The 23140-nt window shown below is 58.4% G+C and overlaps 3 pseudogenes; 1 reads left to right on the forward strand and 2 right to left on the reverse strand.

The window, feature by feature from the left end:
• Positions 1 to 77: 77 nt before the first annotated feature.
• LOC131478174 (catechol O-methyltransferase-like) lies at positions 78 to 1302 on the reverse strand (annotated as a pseudogene).
• Positions 1303 to 9812: 8510 nt separating this feature from the next.
• On the forward strand, positions 9813 to 11821 carry LOC131478176 (catechol O-methyltransferase-like; annotated as a pseudogene).
• A 1722-nt stretch (positions 11822 to 13543) lies between these two features.
• Positions 13544 to 22064, reverse strand: LOC101516557 (splicing regulator ARVCF-like; annotated as a pseudogene).
• Positions 22065 to 23140: the final 1076 nt, after the last annotated feature.

Below are 23140 nucleotides of genomic sequence, written 5' to 3' on the forward strand. Positions count from 1 at the left end.
CAGGCTCTTCAGGCTGTGCCTGGCACTTGAAGGCAGATACCCCAGGCAGCTGCAGCAGAAGCAAGATTGACAGGGGCCAGCTTGGTGGAGGGACCCAGGGCAGGGTGCATGGTTAAGGTCATGCTGGACCACCTGGGCCCACACATATAGCCTTCTCCAGCCCATCCACCACTTGGATGTGTTCCAGCATGGCACTGTAGTGGGTGCACTCGAAGCTGCTACTTCCACCAGGTACAGCAGGAAGTTTGGGGTTCCCAGGCTGATGATGTTGTTGGCCAACATCACAATCCCCTTCCACAGGAAGTTAAGAACTAGGGGCTGGTGTTGGAGCATAGCATGGGAAATCCCTGCCTGCGATGCTGCCACCCCACTTGGGCACTGGCTGCTCCACTTCTGATTAGACTCCCTGTAAATGATCCTGGGAAAGCAGTGGAGAATGTTCCAAGAACTAGAGCACCTGCAGCCACGTGGGACACCTGGATGGTGTCCCACGTGGCTGGGCTCAACTCCAGTCATGGCTGGGCTCACCCTCCAAGGAGCAGTGTGTCCGGCAGGTAGTGGTCCATCCACTGGTCCAGGAACACCATGTCAGGGAGTCCACTTCATGCTGCTGCTTCAGCTGAGGGAGGAGGTCCTGGGATGCTCCCAACAGCATGGTGGTCTGTAACAGTGGCTGTTGATGCCTCCTTGAGCAACAACTGGGCACAGCTGTGGCCTTTTCCACCCTGGGTACCAGCTAGGCATGGCTGCAGCCCTTTCCTCCCTGGGCACCAGCTGGGCACAGCTACAGCCATTTCCTCCCTGGGCACCAACTGAGCATGGCTGCAGCCCATCCTCCCCACCCCCCACTCCAGGCCAGCCTTCCACTCTCCCACTCTTGGGAAGGGACCCTAAATCAATGCCCACATTGGCCATGTGGGTCAGAGAAGCTGCACCTTGTCCTGCAGGCTGGCAAAGTCCAGCATCGGCTGGGTGATGGCAGCAAAGTCAGGGTTGATATCCATGGTGAACAGTCGCCTGCCTGGGGGCAGCAGGTGGGCCATGTGCACAGCCGAGTAGCCACAGTAGCCCCCAGCTCCAGCAGCATGGAGGGGCAGTATTCCCGCATCACTGCATCCACAATGTCTCCTACAAGGGGCAGAGGTAGCAGAGGGTGGTTTGAGCACAGGTGGGGGTGGCAGGTGCCTGACCCAGCTCCCTCTCTCTCTCTCCCCCTCCAGTGGGATCTGCTGCCTACCTCCCCCAACTCCCAGCTCACAGACCCCTGGTTCCACTGTGCACCTTATCCCTGTGTCCTACCATGTTGTCTCTCCTGGTGCCCCCTCAAGGGGGTGTGGGATGACCAGCAAGGGCTGCCCCATCCTCTCCCCTGGGTCCACCCTGGAGTTCAAGGCCAACAGGAGAGCCAGGGAGAACCTGCAAAGTTGGTCCCATGACTCATGCCCAGAGATCAGAAGGAGCCACACCCACCACCTACCACCCACCTAGTACAGGAGCTCCTGAACGCAGGGTGCTGAGAAGCCCCAGAGGCTGATATTGGTGGACACCACAGTGGCCCGTGTTTCCTCTGGGTAGATATGCACTGTCCACTTTATCCGTGTGGACAGTGGTCTGGGTGCAGGCTGGGGCACAGGAGGCCAGTCTGCTGGCTACACAACCTTTGTCCAGGGGGCGGGCTCTGGCCCTGCAGCTGGGCCCACGGAGCTCCAGACCACTCCCTCGCCCTGGCCTGGGTACAGCCACAACCCCAGAGACAAGGTGACAACAGGTTCCCCCAGCCCTGGCCTGAGGAGCCCACCCCTCCCCAGTGACCACGCCCGTGCCCTCTGTCTGCCACCACTCTCACCTTTTTCGTTTTTGGCCCACAATCATGGTTTGCTCCTGCGAGCAGAAGGCGTCGATGGTCCCCACGCTGGGTGTGCTGCTGCATGTGGCGCAGGATGCGGATCTCCTTGCTGTCACCCACGCTGTTGGAAGCAGGTGCAGACAGACAGCAAGGCTGAGTGCTGCTGGTGGTCAGCAGCGGCTGGCACCGCCCACAGGGGGCGGGACCTGGGCTTGAGCCTGGCAGGTTGGGCAGAGCGAAGTGTGGGAGTGGCAGAGTTTGGCGACTAAAAGGGGGTGTGGCGGGGAATGATGGACGGGTGGGGCACACAGGATGGAAAAGGGCATGGAATGGTAGAAGTTCTTTCGGGGCGGGGCGGGGCGGAAAGGGGCGTGGCGCAGACGCTGTCGCTTTTCCCAGTGGAGGAGGTCGGGAGGGGCGGAGTTAGGGAAAGGGGTGTGGCGGGGATTGATGGACGTGTGGCGCCCACAGGGTGGGACAGGCCATGGAGTGGCAGGGCTGGGGAGGGGCAGGGCCAGGGGGCGGGGCCGGGCCTGAGAGGCGGGGCTCCCTGCTACTCCACCTGCTACTCCACCGACCAAGGGCAGCAATGGCCGCCCTGTGGTGCTTGGGGCTGGGGTGACCTGTGACCTTCCAAGCCGGAATCCTGCCCCGGCTGGGCTCCCTGGGCCTCCCCCCAGGGGAAAGGCGTGGGAGCCGGCTCTGCCCTGCATGGATCCGGCTGCGAAGTTGAGGAAGGACCCGGCCGAGGGGAGTGCCCCTGGTGCCAAGGCCAGAGCCCCGCCTGGACCTCCTGAGGCGGCACCTGAGGCCTTGAGGACTCGGAATGAGCTTCCACCCGCGTCCTTCCCACCCCGCCGCCTCCACGCGCCCTTCAGCGACTTTGGACAGATGGGAAGAAGCTTGTTTTGGCGTGGGTTGGTTTATCTGAATGAATGTTCCTGGTAAACTGCGCGTGTGGATTTGCAGGAAACTCACGCAAATCATTGTCTCTAAATTCCATTTGCCGCAGAGTCGTCCCCGCCCCAGACCCGCCATGGCCAAGCCGGGCTCGGGCCACTTGCCTGGAACTCACATCTCTCCCATCCCCATGGTGAGGTCCCGCGAGGGGTGAAGGTCTGTCTAGCCGTGGTGTCCCAGGGTGGGCTTGTAAGGTAGGCAGAGTGGGCTGAGCCCAGCAAGGTGGAGTGCCCAAGGCTGAGTCCCCGAGGGTGGCAGGGGACAGGCTTGTAAGCAGAGCCAGGCCTCTGCCGGCCAGGCCAGCACCTTACACCTCGGATCAGATCCACCAGCCACAATCAGCCCCTTACCTTCCTAAAGTGCCCAGGGCAACAGGGTACAGAACAGAGCTGGACAGGGGACAGAGCTGCACCAGGCATGTACTGGCTGTGGATCCTGGACATGGCCCAAGCACCCACCTCAGACCACTGGGCCAGGCCACCTCTGCCCTACTCCAGCCAGGGAAGACTGGGGCTCCTGATGCCTACTCTACCAGTCCCACCCCCCGTGATCAAGTCTACTGTCCCATGATGGCCAGCATAGCAGCCCCACAACATGGATGGGGTTAGTGGGACCATCGCCTGTCCCTCCTCACCTGAATTTCCAGGTTGAGGGACAGGCAGTGCCCAGGCCAGGCTGAGAGGTGGGGATGTTTTTGCTCCACAGGTTGACTGGCACTCAGTGGAACATTTGAGAATACTTACAATGCGAAAGGATAAATTTTGTCTATTTTACAATTTTTTAAAATGCGGTACAATAACAACAACAACAATAATAATAATATTAAGAAGAAGAAGAAGAAGAAGAAGAAGAAGAAGAAGAAGAAGAAACAGCAAACCCTTTTACTGGACCTCCCAGTTCCAACAAGAATAAGGATAAGGGACAGGCAGTTCCCATGAACATTCGGGGCCCAGGCAAACAAAGGCTCCCCCAAGGACTCTGGAACTCGGGTCATTTCTGGCTGGCCAGTGAGCTCGATGGGGGAGTGTGCCCCTTGGGGACAGAACACCTGTCCACTGTAGCTCCTCCTTGCTAAGGGCCCTCCCACAGTGTGGGCTTAGAGAGGTCAGCAGGAGCCCAGCAGGTTCACGGCCCTGGGTGGGGCAGGCCCTTGGTCAGCTGCCATCCCTGGATGGCTGGGGAGAAGGCGGAGTCTGGGTCAGCTTCCTCTTCCGGAAGCAAAGCAGGTGGAGCGAGCTGCTCCTGTGTCCAGTGGGGCTGGGTATGGCCCTTTGTCCACTCTCCTAGGCACGTGCCAGGAGGAAGGGCAGGTAGGCTGGATCACTGGGTGGGCCGCTGACCCCATGGGGTTAGCAGGTGCCACCAGGCAGGCGTCAGGAGGAGCGGGCCTGAGCAGGGCTCTTGGGGTGCTCAATATCAGCTGGGTCACCCCACAGGGGAAGCCAACCAAGGGTCTACCTGTGGCAACCACCCCTATCACAGGCAGCAGGCAGGGGCAGGTTTGCAGCAGGGGGGGGCTCAGAGACCGAGAATGGACGGAGCTGCCACCCTCTGTTGAAATGTTAGATCTTTAATTTCCCTGGTATGCAGTTGTGTCCAAGGTGCTTAGAGCTGCCCAGACAGTCAAGGGGTTAGAATCCATTCTGTCAGAAGGGCAGAGAGGCTGGGCTGGGAAGTGCAGCTGTGGCTGAGGCACTCTGCTGCCACCTGCTGGCAGGAACCTGGAGGACAGCTTGAGGACAAGGCCAGGACATTTGCAGGTGCAGCTCCTGTGTCTCAGGAGCCCAGAGTCCAGATGGGAGCACCACTGGCTGGGCCCAGGCATCATCCTGCTGGCATCCCTTTCTTCACTCCACAGCTGCCCTGGATCACAGCACTGGGAGGCAGGTGTAGCCAGGGCCCTGGACTTTCAGGCTCTTGGTTCCTTTCCCAGCCATGCACACAGCAGGTGCTCAATAAACACTGGCTGGATGAAAGCCAGGGTCAGCCTCAGGTATGTGGGTTGGGTGGCAGGGTGGGATGGACAGCAGGGCAGCCCAGGGAATGTGGCAGGGTGGGATGGACATCAGGGCAGCCCAGGGAATGTGGAAGGGAATTTGGGAGTGTGGAAATTTCCAACACAGCCATCAGAAAGAAGCTGTGTTGAGAATAAAGCTGTCTTGGGTGGGCATTTGGCATAGCAGTAGGGACTTCTGTGTGCCACGTGGCAGTATCTGGGTTCAATGTGCACCCATGTGGCTTCTGACCCCCAGCTACCGCCTAAGTTACTCCTTGGGAGGCAGCAGGTGCTGCAGCCACCTGCTGAGTGCCTACCACTCACTTGGGAGCCCTGGGTCTGCTAGCCTGGCCCCAGCCCTTACAAGCACTTCAGGAATGAACCAGTGGATTGCACCTAGCCAGCTCTCTCTGCCTTTGGAACACATTTATTTATTTTCAAAAGATTTATTTATAGTTACAGAGAGAGGGGAGAGGAAGAGAGATCCTCCATCTGTTGGTTTATTCCCCAAATTGCTACAATGGTCAGAGCTGGGCTGGTCTCAAGTTGGGAGCCAGGAGTTTGCTCTGGGTCTCCCATGTGGGTACAGGGTCCAAAGGCATTGCTTTCCCAGGCCACAAGCAGGGAGCTGGATGAGAAGTGGAGCAGCTGGGACATGAGCTGGGGCCAAATGGGATGCCTGTGCCACAGGCAGAGGAATAGCTTGCTATGCCACTACACCAGCCCTTAAACAGATTTGTTGTTGCTGTTTTTAAAAAGCAATCTCAACTCCAAAACAGAATCAAGCAAGCAACCCTGGGCATCTCCGGTCTCAGGCAAGAGGGGTTCCTAGTGATGATCCTGGCATTAGTCGCTGTGCAGCCAGTTCCCGGTGTCTCCGGCTTGCTAGTGGGAGAAAATGCAGGGGCCCCTATGCAACTGTGCAAAATACATATTCCTGGGAGGTCAGGCCATCAAGCATGCTCATGAATGCAAGCAGGAAGTGGCATCACGCAAAGCCAAACATATGGAATGTCTCAGGAAAGCAGTTGGAGCTCGTGGCTTCAGTCTGACTCAGCCTTGGCTGATGCAGCCATTCAGAGATACAGCAAGAAATGGAAGATCTCTCTCTTGCTCCCAGCATGTGGCAGCTAAGCCCTGGCGTAGAAGGAGTGGTCCTGTAGCTGCACACCTACATGTCCTCTCCCACTCCCCACCCCACCCACCTGCCCAACAGCAGGTCCGGTCAGTGGTGCTCACCCCACTACCTGGCACCTCTCCCCCCAGGACCCTTCCTCTCATCTACCTGCCCTGACATCAGGCAGCACCTCTGTCACAGCTCCCGCTCCCTGTAGGAGCTCCAGGGCCATGGCCAGTCGACATGCATGGGTCTCAGTGGCCCCTGTGCCAGCAGCCAGCAAGGCCACCTTGGCTGAGCTCACCTCCAGGAGCAGCGTGTCCAGCATGTAGCGCTGCTTTCAGTGGTCCAGGAACACCATGTCCAGGGTGTCCACGTCATGCTGCTGCTTCACCTGAAGGAGGAGGTCCTGGGATGCTCCTCCTGTATGCATCCTCCTGGAATGCAAAGTGGCCTGTAATAACAGTGGCTCTTTGTGCCTCCTTAGGCAACAGCTGGGCACAGCTGCAGCCCTTTCCTCCCTTGGCAGCAACTGGAGCCAGGCTAGCAGACCCAGGGCTCCCAAGTGAGTGGTAGGCACCCAGCAGGTGGCTGCAGCACCTGCTGCCTCCCAAGGAGTAACTTAGGCAGGAGCTGGGGGTCAGAAGCCACATGGGTGCACATTGAACCCAGATACTGCCACGTGGCACACAGAAGTCCCTACTGCTATGCCAAATGCCCACCCAAGACAGCTTTATTCTCAACACAGCTTCTTTCTGATGGCTGTGTCAGGGAAATTTCCACACTCCCAAATTCCCTTCCAAATTCCCCGGGCTGCCCTGATGTCCATCCCACCCTGCCACCCAACCCACACACCTGAGGCTGACCCTGGCTTTCATCCAGCCAGTGTTTATTGAGCACCTGCTGTGTGCATGGCTGGGAAAGGAACCAGGAGCCTGTGGGACAGAAAGGTCTTGTCCTCAGACCCAAACCCTGGCAGGGGGTTGCGGGAAGGGTGGGAGTAGTATTTCTGGTCTGGGGCAGGTTCGCAGGGCATCCAGACTGCCCCCACCCACACCCCGGGGACCATCTCTCTGTCCCCCACAGCAGTGTGGCCTGTTGCAAAAGGGGACGGTGCTGCTGCCTGACAATGTTATCTTCCCGGGGATCCCATACTTCCTGGCACATGTGCATGGCAGCAGCAGCTTCGAGTGCACCCACTACAGCTCATTCCTGGAGTACATGTCAGTGGATGGGCTGGAGAAGGCTATCTGTGTGGGCCCAGGCGGCCTGGTGTGACCTAAACCATGCACCCTTTCCTGGATTCATCTGCCAAGTTGGTCCCTGCCAACCCCGCTTCTGTTGCTGCTACCTGGTATCTGTCTTCAAGTGCCAGGCATACTTAGTGCCTGAAAGTCCCGGGCCCTGGCTACACCTGCCTCCCAGTGCTGTGATCCAGGGCAGCTGTGGAGTGAAGAAAGGGATGCCAGCAGGATGATGCCTGGGTCCAGCCAGTGGTGCTCCCATCTGGACTCTGGGCTCCTGAGACACAGGAGCTGCACCTGCAAATGTCCTGACCTTGTCCTCAAGCTGTCCTCCAGGTTCCTGCCAGCAGGTGGCAGCAGAGTGCCTCAGCCACAGCTGCACTTCCCAGCCCAGCCTCTCTGCCCTTCTGACAGAATGGATTCTAACCCCTTGACTGTCTGGGCAGCTCTAAGCACCTTGGACACAACTGCATACCAGGGAAATTAAAGATCTGACATTTCAGTAGAGCGTGACAGCTTCGTCCATTCTCGGTCTCTGAGCCCCCCCCTGCTGCAAACCTGCCCCTGCCTGCTGCCTGTGATAGGGGTGGTTGCCACAGGTAGACCCTTGGTTGGCTTCCCATGTGGGGTGGACCAGCTGATCTTGAGCACCCCAGGAGCCCTGCTCAGGCCTGCTCCTCCTGACGCCTGCCTGGTGGCACCTGCTAACCCCATGGGGTCAGCGGCCCACCCAGTGATCCAGCCTACATGCCCTTCCTCCTGGCACGTGCCTAGGAGAGTGGACAAAGGGCCATACCCAGCCCCACTGGACACAGGAGCAGCTCGCTCCACCTGCTTTGCTTCCGGAAGAGGAAGTTGACCCAGACTCCGCCTTCTCCCCAGCCATCCAGGGATGGCAGCTGACCAAGGGCCTGCCCCACCCAGGGCCGTGAATCTGCTGGGCTCCTGCTGACCTCTCTATGCCCACACTGCGGGAGGGCCCTTAGCAAGGAGGAGCTACAGTGGACAGGTGTTCTGTCCCCAAGGGGCACACTCCCCCATCGAGCTCACTGGCCAGCCAGAAATGACCCGAGTTCCAGAGCCCTTGGGGGAGCCTTTGTTTGCCTGGGCCCCGAGTGCTCATGGGAACTGCCTGTCCCTTATCCTTATTCTTGTTGGAACTGGGAGGTCCAGTAAAAGAGTTTGCTGTTTTTTGTTATTATTATTATTGTTATTCTACCGCATTTTAAAAATTGTAAAATAGACAAAATTTATCCTTTCGTATTGTAACTATTCTCAAATGTTCCACTGAGGGCCAGTCAACCTGTGGAGCAAAAACATCCCCACCTCTCAGCCTGACCTGGGCATTGCCTGCCCCTCAACCTGGAAAGTCAGGTGAGGAGGGACAGGCGATGGTCCCACTAGCCCCATCCACGTTGTGGGGCTGCCTTGCTGGCCATCATGGGATAGTAGACTTGGCCATGGGGGGTGGGACTGGTATAGAGTAGGCATCAGGAGCCCCAGTCTTCCCTGCCTGGTCGTCTGAGGTGGGTGCTTGGGCCATGTCCAGGATCCACAGCCAGTACATACCTGGTGCAGCTCTGTCCTCCGTCCAGCTCTGTTCTGTACCTTGTTGCCCTGGGCACTTTAGGAAGGTAAAGTGATTGTGGCTGGTGGATCTGATCCGAGGTGTAAGGTGCTGGCCTGGCTGGCGGAGACCTGGCTCTGCTTACAAGCCTGTCCCCTGCCACCCTTGGGGACTCAGCCTTGGGCATTCCACCCTGCTGGGCTCAGCCCACTCTGCCTACCCTACAAGCCCACCCTGGGACACCACGGCTGGACAGACCCTCACCCCTTGCGGGACCTCACCATGGGGGTGGGAGAGAGAAACCGCCCCCCCACACCTGTGAGGTCCAGGCAAGTGGCCCGAGCCCGGCTTGGCCATGGCAGGAAACGGAATTTAGAGACAATGATTTGTGAGTTTCCTGCAAATCCACAGGGGAAGTTTACCAGGAACGCTCATTCAGAAAAACCAACCCACACCAAAACAAGCTTCTTCCCATCTTCCAAAGTCTCTGCAGGGCGCGTGGAGGCGGCGGGGTGTGAAGGACGTGGGCGGAAGCTCATTCTGAGTCCCCAAGGCCTCAGGCGCCAGGTTGGAGGTCCAGGCGGGGCCTTGGTACCAGGTGCGCTCCCCTCGGCCGTGTCCTTCCTCAGCACCGCAGCCGTGCCCGTGTAGGGGAGAGCCGGCTTCCACGCCTTTCCCCGTGGGGAGGCCCATGGAGCCAAGCTGGGGCAGGATTCTGGCCTCAAAGGTCACAGGTCACCCCAGCCCCATGCACCACAGGGCGGCTATTGCTGCCCTTGGGTGGTAAAGAAAGAGCCGGGGACCCCGCCCCTGACCCCGCCCCTAGCCACGCCCCTCCCGAGCCCTGCCACTCCATGGCCTGTCCAGCCCTGTGGGCGCTACAAGTCCATCAATCCCCTCCACGCCCCTTTCCCTAACCACGCCCCTCCCGACCTCCTCCACTGGGAAAAGCCACCCTGTCTGCGCCACGCCCCTTTCCGCCCTGCCCCGCCCCGAACCAACTTCTACCATTCCATACCCTTTTCCATCCTGTGTGCTGCACAGTCCATCATTCCCCGCCACGCCCCCTTTTAGCCACGCCCATGGACACCCAAACTCTGCCACTCCCACACTTCGCTCCGCCCAACCTGCCAGGCTCAAGCCCAGGTCCCGCCCCCTGTGGGCGGTGCCAGCCGCTGCTGACCACCAGCAGCACTCAGCCTTGCTGTCTGTCTGCACCTGCTTCCAACAGCGTGGGTGACAGCAAGGAGATCCGCATCCTGCGCCACATGCAGCAGCACACCCAGCGTGGGGACCATCGACGCCTTCTGCTCGCAGGAGCGAACCATGATTGTGGGCAAAAAAAGAAAGGTGAGAGTGGTGGCAGACAGAGGGCACGGGAGTGGTCACTGGGGAGGGGTGGGGTCCTCAGGCCAGGGATGGGGGGACCTGTTGTCACCTTGTCTCTGGGGTTGTGGCTGCACCCAGGCCGGGGCGAGGGAGTGGTCTGGAGCTCCGTGGGCCCAGCTGCAGGGCCAGAGCCCGCCCCCTGGACAAAGGTTGTGCAGCCAGCAGACTGGCCTCCTGTGCCCCAGCCTGCACCCACACCACTGTCCACACGGATAAAGTGGACAGTGCATGTCTGCCCAGGGAAAACACAGGCCACTATGGTGTCCACCAACATCAGCCTCTGGGGCTTCTCAGCACCCTGCGTTCAGGAGCTCCTGTACTAGGTGGGTGGTGGGTGGTGGGTGTGGCTCCTTCTGATCTCTGGGCATGAGTCATGGGACCAACTTTGCAGGTTCTCCCTGGCTCTCCTGTTGGCCATGAACTCCAGGGTGCACACAGGTGTCTTGCTGCAGGACCCAGGGGAGGGGATGGGGCAGCCCCTGCTGGTCATCCCACACCCCCTTGAGGGGGCACCAGGAGAGACAACATGGTAGGACACAGGGATAAGGTGCACAGTGGAACCAGGGGTCTGTGAGCTGGGAGTTGGGGGAGGCAACAGATCCCACTGCAGGGAGAGAGATAGGGAGCTGGGTCAGGCACCCGCCACCCCCACCTGCCCTCAAGCCACCCTCTGCTACCTCTGCCCCTTGCAGGAGACATTGTGGATGCAGTGATGTGGGAATGCTGCCCAGCTCTGCTGCTGGACCTGGGGGCTACTGTGGCTACTCGGATGTGCACATGGCCCTCCTGCTGCCCCCAGGCAGGTGACTGTTCACCATGGATATCAACCCTGACTTTGCTGCCATCACCCAGCAGATGCTGGACTTTGCCAGCCTGCAGGACAAGGTGCAGCTTCTCTGACCCACATGGCCAATGTGGGCATCGACTTAGGGTCCCTTCCCAAGAGTGGGAGAGTGGGAGGCTGACCTGGAGTGGGGGGTGGGGAGGATGGGCTGCAGCCATGCTCAGTTGGTGCCCAGGGAGGAAATGGCTGTAGCTGTGCCCAGCTGGTGCCCAGGGAGGAAAGGACTGCAGCCATGCCTAGCTGGTACCCAGGGTGGAAAAGGCCACAGCTGTGCCCAGTTGTTGCTCAAGGAGGCATCAACAGCCACTGTTACAGACCACCATGCTGTTGGGAGCATCCCAGGACCTCCTCCCTCAGCTGAAGCAGCAGCATGAAGTGGACTCCCTGACATGGTGTTCCTGGACCAGTGGATGGACCACTACCTGCCGGACACACTGCTCCTTGGAGGGTGAGCCCAGCCATGACTGGAGTTGAGCCCAGCCACGTGGGACACCATCCAGGTGTCCCACGTGGCTGCAGGTGCTCTAGTTCTTGGAACATTCTCCACTGCTTTCCCAGGATCATTTACAGGGAGTCTAATCAGAAGTGGAGCAGCCAGTGCCCAAGTGGGGTGGCAGCATCGCAGGCAGGGATTTCCCATGCTATGCTCCAACACCAGCCCCTAGTTCTTAACTTCCTGTGGAAGGGGATTGTGATGTTGGCCAACAACATCATCAGCCTGGGAACCCCAAACTTCCTGCTGTACCTGGTGGAAGTAGCAGCTTCGAGTGCACCCACTACAGTGCCATGCTGGAACACATCCAAGTGGTGGATGGGCTGGAGAAGGCTATATGTGTGGGCCCAGGTGGTCCAGCATGACCTTAACCATGCACCCTGCCCTGGGTCCCTCCACCAAGCTGGCCCCTGTCAATCTTGCTTCTGCTGCAGCTGCCTGGGGTATCTGCCTTCAAGTGCCAGGCACAGCCTGAAGAGCCTGGGCCCTGGCCACAGCTGCCTCCCCAGGCTCTAGCTTTGGGCACCTAGCAACCTTGCCTTGTCCCCAAGTCCTCCAGCTTCTTAACAGCAGGTGGCAGCAGAGTGCCTCAGCCACAGCTCCACTTTCCAGCCCTGTCTGCACCTCTGACACAATGAACTCTAACCTCTTTACTCAGTCCAGGCATCAGCAATCACCTTGGACACGAACTGCATACTGTGGAAATGAAAAATCTAATATTTCAGTAGAGGACAGCGGCCTAGTCCCAGTCTTCTCAGCCTCCCTTGCTGCAATCCCACCCCTTTTGCTGCCTCTTCTGGGTGCTGGATATCCCGGGTGGGCCCTTGGCTGGCCACTCCTGGGTATTGCTAGTGGCCTGATCAGGGGAACCTGAAGCCTCTTCCTTCCCCACCACCACTAGGCTCAACTGTCCACCCAGGAAGCCCAAGCGAGGCAGGCAGTAAGCCAGCCTTCATGGCCAGCCCCCTAGCAGGTGCTAGGATAAAATGGTTCCTCCTGACCCGGAGGCCCAGCTGGTGGGTAACCAAACTCCTCTGACCCCTCAAACCCACCTTGTCCACCAGGTCTTCCTGACCCCATTACCTACCTGTCACACACGTGGTCAGCCGCCTTTGAGTTGCCCCAATGTCTTAACAGGGACTCAATTTCCAGAGTAGCCCCCAAGAGTAACCCTGTCCAAGCTTGGGCCTACCTGTGGCTACACCAAGTCTGGGATTGAGGTCACAGCTACCGACCCCAGTGTGGATCAGTGTGGGGCACAGCAGGTGCAGTCCTGCGTGTGGGTGTGGCCATCCCATCCACCACCCAGCCTTCAGAGCCCAGACAGGAGCCAGCAACCCACAAGAGACAGAAGCCTGAAGTTGCTGTGTTGGTCTTTTCTAAAAAAAACTTGTTGTGTTTTCTCACAAAATGTAGATGTGTAGGAATAGTCTTATGTTGGTTTCATTTAAATGCTCATCGTTAGTGTTATAATGTTACTTCTGTTTCCAAAGTCATAAACAGTGGGCCTCGAACAGTAGCAGTCCCTGCCGCCACCCCATAGTCAGCCCCGGAAGGCACTCCTAGAAGTTCCAGGGAGGCGGACACCTGGGTGGCAGGAGGGCTCCTCCACACCACTCCACTGGAAACAAACCAGCCAGACCTGCCCCCTTGGTCTGACTTCCCTGCAGTGTTGGGTCCCCACCCAGGGCAGCCGCTCTGGAGTTGAGCTCCTCTCCTTGAGCTCTGGTCCCTGCCTGGCTCTGCCCCCATGCCAGTCCTGCTGCCCCTCCCACCCGGGACACTGCACGCAAGCACAGGCACACACACGCAAACATATACATGTACACACGTTGGGCAGCTCTCCCGCATGACCCCAACAAGCCTCCTGCGTCCAACCTGGCTCACCTTCCTAAGGCGGCCTGCTCTCCTGCTCCCTTCCTTGTGGCTCTTTGGAACACAGCACCGGGTCAGGGAGTTGGGTGGGCAGGAGGTGCAGGGAAGCAGGGATGTGGCGTGGCGGGAGGGGGTGTCTCCCTGATGCCAGGAGGCTCCAAGCTCCATGGCTGGTGTTGCTCAGGTCAGCCCAGTTGCTGGAGATCTAGTCCCTAGGAACCCATGGCTGGGCCCAGGCCCTATGGAGGGAGAGGCAGAGGGAGGAGGGCATTGCAGCTGCAGGTGTGTGCAGGGCTGGGAGAGTGACAGGGCATGACAGCGGGCAAGCAAGCTTGGCTTCCAGGGACCAATGGAGACACCGGATAGATGCAGCTTGGTCCAGGGGTGGCATGAGTTGACCCTCAGGGGCCTCAGGCCCAGAGCTGGCAGGTGTATGGGGGACACTTCCAGCTTGATCTACGCCCTTAGCCCCCAGGTGTGGCCTTCCCTGAGCCAAATTTGTGTGTGGGTGAGTGAGCAGTGGTGCTGCCGGGGGCACACAGGGAGAGCAGCCAGCAGCAATTATTTCGAGAAGCTCCCAGCCAGAGGAGGAAGGGGCAAGTGGGACGAACTGCCAGGGCAGAGAACAACATACCAGGCATGCAAGCTGGACACAGGAGTCAACAGGCTGAGGCTTAGTGTCCCCCACGGAGTCCACCAGCCTGACCGCCTGCCTGCTGGGCCTGGGAGGAGGAACCTTCCTGCCGGGGTTGGGCTGCAGCAGGCACGCAGGCACAGCGGGTGGGTGAGTGGGCAGGCTGGAGCGCAACAGGGTTAAGAGGCAGAACACAGCAGTTAGGTTAGTGGGGGGAGTTTGGGGGATGGGCCTGAGGATGGGTCCACTACCACAGTGCCAAGGGAGGAGCCAAGCTGGTCGGAGCTGGCGGGTGCACTTGTCTGTGCGTGAAGCCAGAACTGGCAGGGGGCAGGTGGTGGGCCTCGCCTAGCACACACATGCAGAGCCCAGACTCTGCTCTCCTTCTCAGCAAGGGTGGACAGCTCAACTGTGCTCCCTGGCCCCCAATGGCCCAGGGCTCAGGACTTCAGGACTGCAACTGGATGCTCTTGAGGAGAGGAGGGTGCTCCCAGCCCCTTCCCTGGCAGCCAATCATTACTTACTTTCAATGACTTCTTTTTGGAGGCTGACCCCATTGGGTCAGTACCCCAGGCCCTGTGTTCCCTGTGGTACAAGTGGTGTAGCAGCCGTCTGGGGACAGCAGAGGAGAGGACTAAGGAGTGGCACTGTAGGAGCATGCCAGCACCTGCTGTTGACACTCCCACCGACCACTAAATGGGGTAGGGCTGTGACTGGACATCGATCGTCCAGCCAGCAGGCCTTCCCAGCATCAGCTTAGGGCCTCCCATCTGCCTGCCCTCCTTTCCACGACCCATCCCACCTGCCCACCCTTCTTCCCACAAGCCGCACAGCACCTGCACTCACCCAGTGGGCCAAGTGTGTCCAGAGGAATCACTTCCCAGCTACCTGCCTTCTTGCTGGCTGCAAGGGTGAGAGCATGCGTGAGCTGTGGGCTGCCAAGACGGGATGGACATCCTTTGCTGCCCACTTCTTGGCACCCCTGCCTGGCCTCTGCCCATCAGCAATGCACCACCCCCACCCCTGCAGTGGCACCTAAGCAGGCGGCACGTGAGCAAGAATCCACAGGGAGCAGTGATCCAGGCCCCTAGCCACGCCGGGTCTTTCTTTTCTACCACCTCACCACCTGTCAGCCTCACGCACCCAGGCCTTTGACCACCAATGGCAGTGTGCTGTCATCGAAGCCCCCCGGGGCTCTGTGCTCCCTTAGGCACCTTTTTGGCTGCTGCTGCAGACTGAGAAAGCACAGTGTAGAGACAATCTCCGGGGTGAGCTTGCATCACCTTCTCCTGCAGCTGGGACTTGAGACGGCAGAGGGGAGGGCAGCCAGCACTTGGAAGGGCACCTTGGTCCAGCCGTCCTTCTGCAGGGCCCCATGCAGCTCCTTTTAGCTCCACAAGGTCTGCAGCACGTGTGATGCTTCCTTCGCCTCCCCAACGATTGGCTGTGGTGGTCCTGGGGTAGGGTCAGCAACCACTAGCCACGCCTCCCTCACCAGGCCCGGCCCAAAATCCCATCCACCTGTTAACCTGCCCAGAGCCCTGCCCACCTGCCAGCTAGCCCTGTCTATGCTGCGCACCTGCCAGGGCAGAGGGCACACCGCGAGCCTGCAGGAACCATCGCCAATTGTCCAGGCTGTTGGACACAATCTCGTGGATGGTGCTGAACACGGCCAACACCGTGTCTTCCTCCAGGCGTGCTCCAGGGTGCGGGACAGCTTGTGCATTGCGCACCTTTAGCACCATCTCTGCCATGGTGTAGCTCCCTAGGTAGGCAGGAGGCAAAGACAGGTGTTAGGACACGCCTCTGCCCTGCAGCTACAGGAAAAATGGCCTTCCTGTGGCGCGGAGGTGGGTGAGGGCCGGCGCCAGGAGGGCCCCAGGACATCACGCTGCCGGGAATGCTCCAGAACTACCCATCTTCCACTGCTGCCCCTTCCCTGTGTGTCCCGGCCTGCCTGGCTCCTCTCTCACCAATGAGATCTTTGTTGTGCAGGTCCAGCGAGAGGATCCGCAGTGCAATGGCCATGATCCGCACCACCTTGTCCGTCTCAGACTGCAGCAGCTCCACCAGCACCTGGAGCCTGCGCTCTTTGCTCACCGTGGCGCAGATGTAGAGGGCCCACTGAGGTGGCTGGGGGATGGGATGCTTAGCGCAGACTTGCTCCCCAACCCCGGCTGTCCCCACCAGCTGGGCTGTGCTGCAGTCCCTATGCCCGCAGTTCAAGGGCCACCCCTCCCTCCTCCTATGGCTCCGTGGTGGGGTCCTGAGCCTGCGCAGTGCCCAGGGCAGGCCTCCCATCTCACCATCCAACTGACGGCTGCGCTGAGGTTCTGCAGGGCTCCTGTGGCTGCCTCCAGGGTACTGAAATTTCAGCTCTCCATGAGGAGGGAGGGATAGAGCCGCACCACCTTGGGCTGGTACAGCAGCTCAAAGCCTGGGAATGCACAGAGCACCTGCTGTCCACAGTCACTCCAGGGCCTCCTCCCTCACCCATCAACCCATCTCCTGTTGGGTGCACCAGTGGACAGGGAGAGCCAGGGATGAATGTGGAACAGGGAATGTTTGTTACCAATGGAATCACTTGTTCTGGCCACCCCCAAGGGCAAAGTGCTCCCATTTCACAGAGGGGCAAATAGGCTCCAGTCAGGAGGCCACGGGTTTGGGTAAAGTTATTCCTTCTTTTGATTCTCCTTAATAAAGAACTGGGCAATAAGCTTGCCAACTCAGGAGGCGGGGTCTCACCAGCCACACCCACTAACAACAGGACTATCCTCCCATCCCTAAGTAGGGACTGCCTCCATCACTACCTAACCAGAACTGAGGAACCAGGGCCAAGCCCCTAGCAATAGGGCCTGCCTCCACCGGTTGATAATAGGAGCTGACAACCAGGGCCACCCCTCTAGCAACAGGGCCCGCCTTCCTGGAACAATCATTCCAGGTTCCCCCACAGCTGGCACTCCACATGGTGCACATGCAGAGCTTCCAAGGCGGTCCTCCATGCCTGCCTGTCCTGTCTCAGGAAACTGTCTTCCTCTCTACCTGTGATGCACCCCTCCCCCTAGATTGTTTCCCACAATGGCTGGGGTCGCTTGGCCACCTGGGAAGCCTCTCAGGCAGGCAGGATCTGAGTAGACAGCACACAGCCACAGGAACTCAACAGGTGGGGGATGTACCCATGTCACGTCCCACCCCGTGGGCCCCCGGCCCATCTGCATTCCTGGGTCTGGCCACAACGCACCGCACCACACCCCGTAGTTCCCAGCCCAGGTGTCTGCCCTTCAGCCCCACTTGTCACCTGCTGTCTGCTGCCCTCTAGGACTTATCTCCCCAGCAATCCACAATCAACTGACCCATGGAATTGATCCTGACTCTGCATATGTCCTCAAGGACCTCTGGGGAACCCCACACCTGTGATCATCTATAGAGCTGGGGCCCACTGCAGTGGCACTGGCTTTGCTGCTGGTCACAGGCTCACCTTTGGCAGCTTCTGTCTGCTTGGGCAGGTCCAGCGTGTCAAAGTTCTGGTCTGTCTCACCATCCTTCTTCCCTGGAAGAGAAGGATGGCTGGAGGTGAGGTGGACCCTGGGCTGGGGTTGGGGTGGGTGCGCAGAAGCATGCCAGGATGGGGGTTTCCTGCCAAGAGACCCCAGAGAGCATCCCGCATCTGGGGGCAGGCACTGTTTGGAGCCGTTTGGAGCCGCATGGGCAGGTGGACCAGAGGGGAAGGCAGTGGTAGCCATGAGGAGGTCTAGGGCCTGTGGTGCCTACATCACATGCTGAGAGGCACGTCATATGACTCCTCAGGGTTCCTGGGCAGCTACGTGTGGGCAGGAGCCCTGCTGGACAGCAATGGGTATAGACAGAAAAACTGCCTGGAATACAACCTGGTGAATTGGAATGTTCCCTCCTGGCAGGTGCCAAGCCCTCCACCTCCAGGCACCCAACCCACAGCTCCTAACTCCTCCAGAAGGGAGCAGAGCTGAACTCAGATAAGCAGGGGCCTCCTGTGGGAGCCATTAGACATCTCTGGGGCCCTGCACGTGCCCCCTCTCGGTGCTGCCCCAGCCTTCTGTATGTAGTAGAGTGAGGTTGCAGGAGCAACTTCTTGGGCTGGCCTCTCACCCAGCTGCTGGGTGGAGGAATGCATTCCTGCCTCAGTGTGTGTGTGTGTGCGTGTGTTTGTGTATGTGTGTGTGTGTCTCCAAGCAGTTGGCATGGAGATGGCAGCCAGGGTGATGGGCCTGGGGGTTGGGGACGGGGGCTGAGTGGCTTTCCTGGGTTCTCATTGCCCTGCGGTTGTCAAGGCAGCGGTAGTGTGAGCCCTCTAACCTGGCTGAGGGCAAGGGACCATGCAGACACACAGATGTCACTTACCTTGATGGAACCAGTCCTCTGGGTGGCCACAGGGAACACAGGAGAGAGGAGAGCTGCCTCAGTGGGGGTATCCTTCCAGTGTCCCCTATGTCTCCACCGCACACCCTGGGTCAGGGTGGCGGGGAGCAAGGTTGAACACCCCAGGGAAAGCTAGGGTTCAGAGGTGCAAACAGGCTCTGCAGCAGTAGCTGCTACCTAGAGGGTGGCGGGCAGAAGTCATGGCAGGAAGATAGGACATGTCCAGGGGTACTCTGCCAGGTGACAGGCCTGTGGAACCTTCCCTAGAGGTGAGCACAGGTAGGGCCCATCGCGGTCTCTCCCTCCTGTCCTCCTCCTCTGCCCTTCCTTGCCCTTCGCCCCCCCAACACACCCATGGCCTACACTGCATAGGGACAGGGCTGGAACTCACACCCTGGCTTTCCCCGTAGGCTGTTTGCCCTCTTCCTGGCTCAGGGTTAAGAGTTCTCCAGCCCCTTGAGTTACCTGCTGCCTGGGCACTCTGGAGGGCCTGCAGTCTGAGGAAGGGGAGGGATGGGGGTGTAACCAAGCAGGACCCTATCTCACCCACTCAGCTTTGGCCTTCTTTCCACTGAAACAGCTGGCATCATCCCGCCTCCATCGCTGGGAGTCCGCAGCAGTTCTACCTGGTGGCCCTGGCTCAGCTTCCTGGTACCTGTCAGCTCCGGGCACCTCCTTGTGCACATGGTGCGACAGGTTCCACAGGATGCACACGTAGTTCTCTACTGACTGTGCAGGTGCAAGAAAGGAGAGGTGAGCATGAGGCAGGGACCTCAGGGCTCGGGGACACTCACCCTCCTAGCCAGTGTGTTCCCAGGCTGCCTGGGAGGCCTGGGAATGGGGAGCAGATCCAGATGAGTGAGAATTGGCAGGGAGGGGCTGTGGCCATTGCTTGGGGGCCATATTCAGAACACTGCAGACCCACACAGCCGTTCTTCTCTACACTGTCCTGGACAGACCCAGTCCCAGCTCCTGCACTGGCTGACTCCTAGACCTTCAGCAGGAGGCTGAGAGCCCATCCCCACTCTGTCCCACCCACCTTGTTGTCCGTGTCCTTCCTACCCACAGCCAATTGAAGAGCATGCAGGAGTGCATCCACTAGCCCCTCGCATTCCCGGAGACTCCACCAAGCCTCAGTGCCGCCTGAGCTCACATTCCTGGGAGGCCAATGGAAAGGAGGACAAACTGGTGAGTCCCCAGCCTCCACCAAGAGGCCTTCTCCTGCCTCACCCATTCCAGCCCTGGCTTGCTTGGAGGGCTTGTGTTCCTCCCCAAAATGAACTTTGCGACAGCCTAGCACCTCTCCCAGAGAGATGGCGGCTTCCGGGGTAAATTGGAAGGGACAGAGGTGGCCCAAGGAATTCCGGACAATGCTTAGTACCCCCTACACATAGTCAGGAAGGACACAAAGACCCAGGGTGGTGGGCGTGGTCTGGGATGGCACTGCCCACACCTCAAGCAGCCAGATGTGCTCTTGAAGACGGTTGTCACTCGTTCTCCCGGAGCCTGGAGTCTTCGTTGGGCTCACGCTCCCAACCTGAATGGGGCACGATGACCTCGTGCGTGAGGGTCTGCAGGCCATGGTGGATGATGACTATCTTCAGGGGCTCATATGATGACAGGTTCCAGAGGGTGCCTGCGGGTGCCACCGATGACTGGCTGTGCGCTGACCCAAGTCCCTGCCCTTCCTGGGAGCCTCCCCTGCCACTCAGAACCTGCCACCTTCCTTGTGCCCAGGTTGGCATCAGGAAGACTGTGAGAGGCATTGGAGGCCCTCCTGACTCAGGCCAGAGAGGCAAGGGGCACTGAGCAGCTTCCAACTTGGGGGTGAGGAATGGTAGAAGCGCTGGGCGAAGTGGGACAGGGAGGTGGGCAAAGCAGATGCCATCTCCTCCCTGCCATCTTCTGGCCCCAGGGCCTTGTAGAGATGGTCATGTGATGCCACTGGGGCAGGGTAGGGAGGAGGCCTGCAGTACCCTGCTGTGACTGGGGGACCTGTCTTACCCTGCCACCTGATTAAGCTGTCCCAGTAGCCCGCACTCCTGGCCACCAGGATGTTCACCACGGCCTCCCCAATCCCAGGCTAAGCCACTACTCTCTCTGTTCTCTTGCTAGGGGATGCGGGGTTGGGGTCAAGCAGATGTGGCCAGGTGCCACTCACCAGTGACGAGCTACGGAACCTCGTTGTCCTGAGTGGCCCGCAGCAGGCATACCAGGGCTGGTGGCCCACAGTCCCGGATGGCAGCCTTGTTGTTTGTGTCCTGGCCATAGGAGAGGTTGCGCAGTGCCCCGCAGGCCCGGCACTGTTCCTCTGCCCTGGGTGGTCCAGCAATGCCAAGAGCAGTGGCACCCCCTGCAGCTGCCATACACGTTGCTTGACATCTTCGTTCTTGAAGCACAGGTGTTGCAGGTAGGCAGCCACATTGGCCTTCATGGGGTGCCGCAGCATGGCCAGCACCTCTGGCAGCTCTGGGTCCTGCCAGCATGGCTCCTTGCGGCACTATCCACTGAGGGCAAGCATTGGATCACCTGGTCCAGGCTGCTGAGTCAGCCCCGTTTGGGCTGGGCCAGAGGTGCGGTCGCTGCAGGGAACCGGGCCCGCTCCTCTAGCAGCAGTAGCTCACCACCGGTGCCATCCTCTGCCATGTCCTCATAGGTCCTGTGCAGGTGGCCAGGTCCCCTTGAACCTCCTGATACCAACTCCTGGGGACCAGGTGCTCTCTGATGGAGCAGGGCTAGGCCAGTGGCACCCGTACCCTGGCTCTTAGTACAAAAGCCAGTCTGGGCAAGAACCAATCAGGGCAGAGTTGGAGCTAAATCCATCTGTCACTCACTCCCTCCAACAGTGCCTCCAGGATCCCTTCCCCTGTCTGAAACACCCCATCTCCGGCTGGCACCAGGATGCAGCAGGGCTGGTGGGAGGGAAGTAGATGACCCTCGCTAGATAAGGCTCTCCCAAGAGGAACACCTGTTGGGGATACTGAGGCTCTCAGGAGGCCCTTGTGGGTTGCAGCCACTTTCCAGGAAGCTAAGAAGGGTAGGAGGGCTTGGAAGAACAGGATCAGGTGACTGGCACTGGGGTCTGCTCTGCGGGTGTAGAAACTTGGGATCCCCAGAGGATACCAGGGGAAGGCCCAGGGTCCTTGGGTTCAAGGAGGAGGAACCCCAGAGCCTCTAGGGTTCAGGCCTCATTGGTTAGAAAGCTGTCAGGTGACTGCTTAGTCTAACACCCACCCTCCTGTGTGCCTGCACTTACAAGAGCCAAAGTCAGGTCACATCCATGCATGACTGACCAACTCAAAACCAGCAATTTCACTGGGGAAGCAGAACACGGACTTCCTGGAGGAGGTGGCAGTGATTGCTGGCAGTCAGGGTGGGTGGGATAGGATCAGGGTGCTCACCTGGCACGCATCCCGCGCCTGTGCCCACACTCAGGCCTCCTCTGAGGGGCTGTGCCACAGTCAGGGTCCAGCTCCAGGCCACCCTCATCATCATTGGCCAGGCTGCGCTTGTCATCCTCCAGGCCTTACGGCTCTGCCTGGAAGCACTCAGGCAGGGAGTGGACCCTGGGCAGTTGTGGGGGCCTACAAGCGGGATAGCTGGGTCATATGGCAGGCTAATTTGCAATTCTCTAAGCACTCTCCACACTGATTTCCATAGTGGTTGTACTCGCCTACACTCTCCATCAGTGAAGGAGGGTACATTCTCCCCACATTCACACCAGCAGGTGTTATTCGTAGAGTTCTGAATGTACACCAAACTCACTGAAGTTAGGTGGAACCTCAATGTGGTTTCCTTTTTTTTAAGTTTTTTTAATTTTTATTTTAATTTTTGAATTTTATCATTCAATTCTGTGTAGTCTGGGATTCTCCTCCGCACAATTTCCACCCCCGATCCATTTTTCCCATATTGTCACGACAGTACATTTCTTCATAAGGAGTTACAATTCCATCAGTGTGCTATTTAAGTGCTTTCATTTGTATCTCTCTAAAGGCTAGGGAACCTGACCATCTATTAATGTCTGTTAGTCATTTTAATCTGTTCTTTTTGAACAAATGTCTGTTCATTTCCTTCACCCATTTCTTCACTGGGTTGTTTGTTTTACTGTTCCTGGGTTTCTGAAGCTCTTTGTAAATTCCGGATTTTAGTCCTCTACCAGTTGTGTAGTGTGCAAATATTTTCTCCAATTCAGTTGGTTGCTTCTTTTCTGTATTATTTCCTTTGCTGCACAGAAGCTTCTCAGCTTGACGTAGTCCACTTCCTTATTTTGGCTTTGATTGCCTAGGCTTTTGGTGTCTTTTCCAAGAAGTCTTCCTCATTCCTATATCTTGGCAAGTGCTTCCTATGTTTTCCTGTAATAGTCTGATGGGTTCTGGGTGTAGATTTAGGTCCTTAATCCATGTAGAGCTGATTTTTGTATATCGTGACAGGTGCGGGTCTTGCTTCCTACCAGGCTACGATCTAACAGCATTTGTTGAAGTGATCAGGATTTTCCGCTGGATTGTTTTCAGATTTCTCATCGAAGATTAGTTGGCTATACATGTGTTGTCTCCCTTCTGATGTTTCTGCTCTGTTCCCTTGATCTTCTCTGTTTCTGTAGCAGGATGAGACTTTTGATGATCACTGCTCTGTAGTATGTCCTGAGGTCTAAATTGTGGTTTCTCCAGCTTGATTTTTATTCTTCAGGATAGCTTTGGCTATTGGTGCTCTCCTGTGTTTCCAGATGAACTTTTCTACCTTCTATTTTTGAGAAGAATGTTGTTGGGACTGTGATTGGTAA

Source organism: Ochotona princeps, chromosome 28, assembly GCF_030435755.1.
Source record: "Ochotona princeps isolate mOchPri1 chromosome 28, mOchPri1.hap1, whole genome shotgun sequence".
Lineage (NCBI taxonomy): Eukaryota > Metazoa > Chordata > Mammalia > Lagomorpha > Ochotonidae > Ochotona > Ochotona princeps.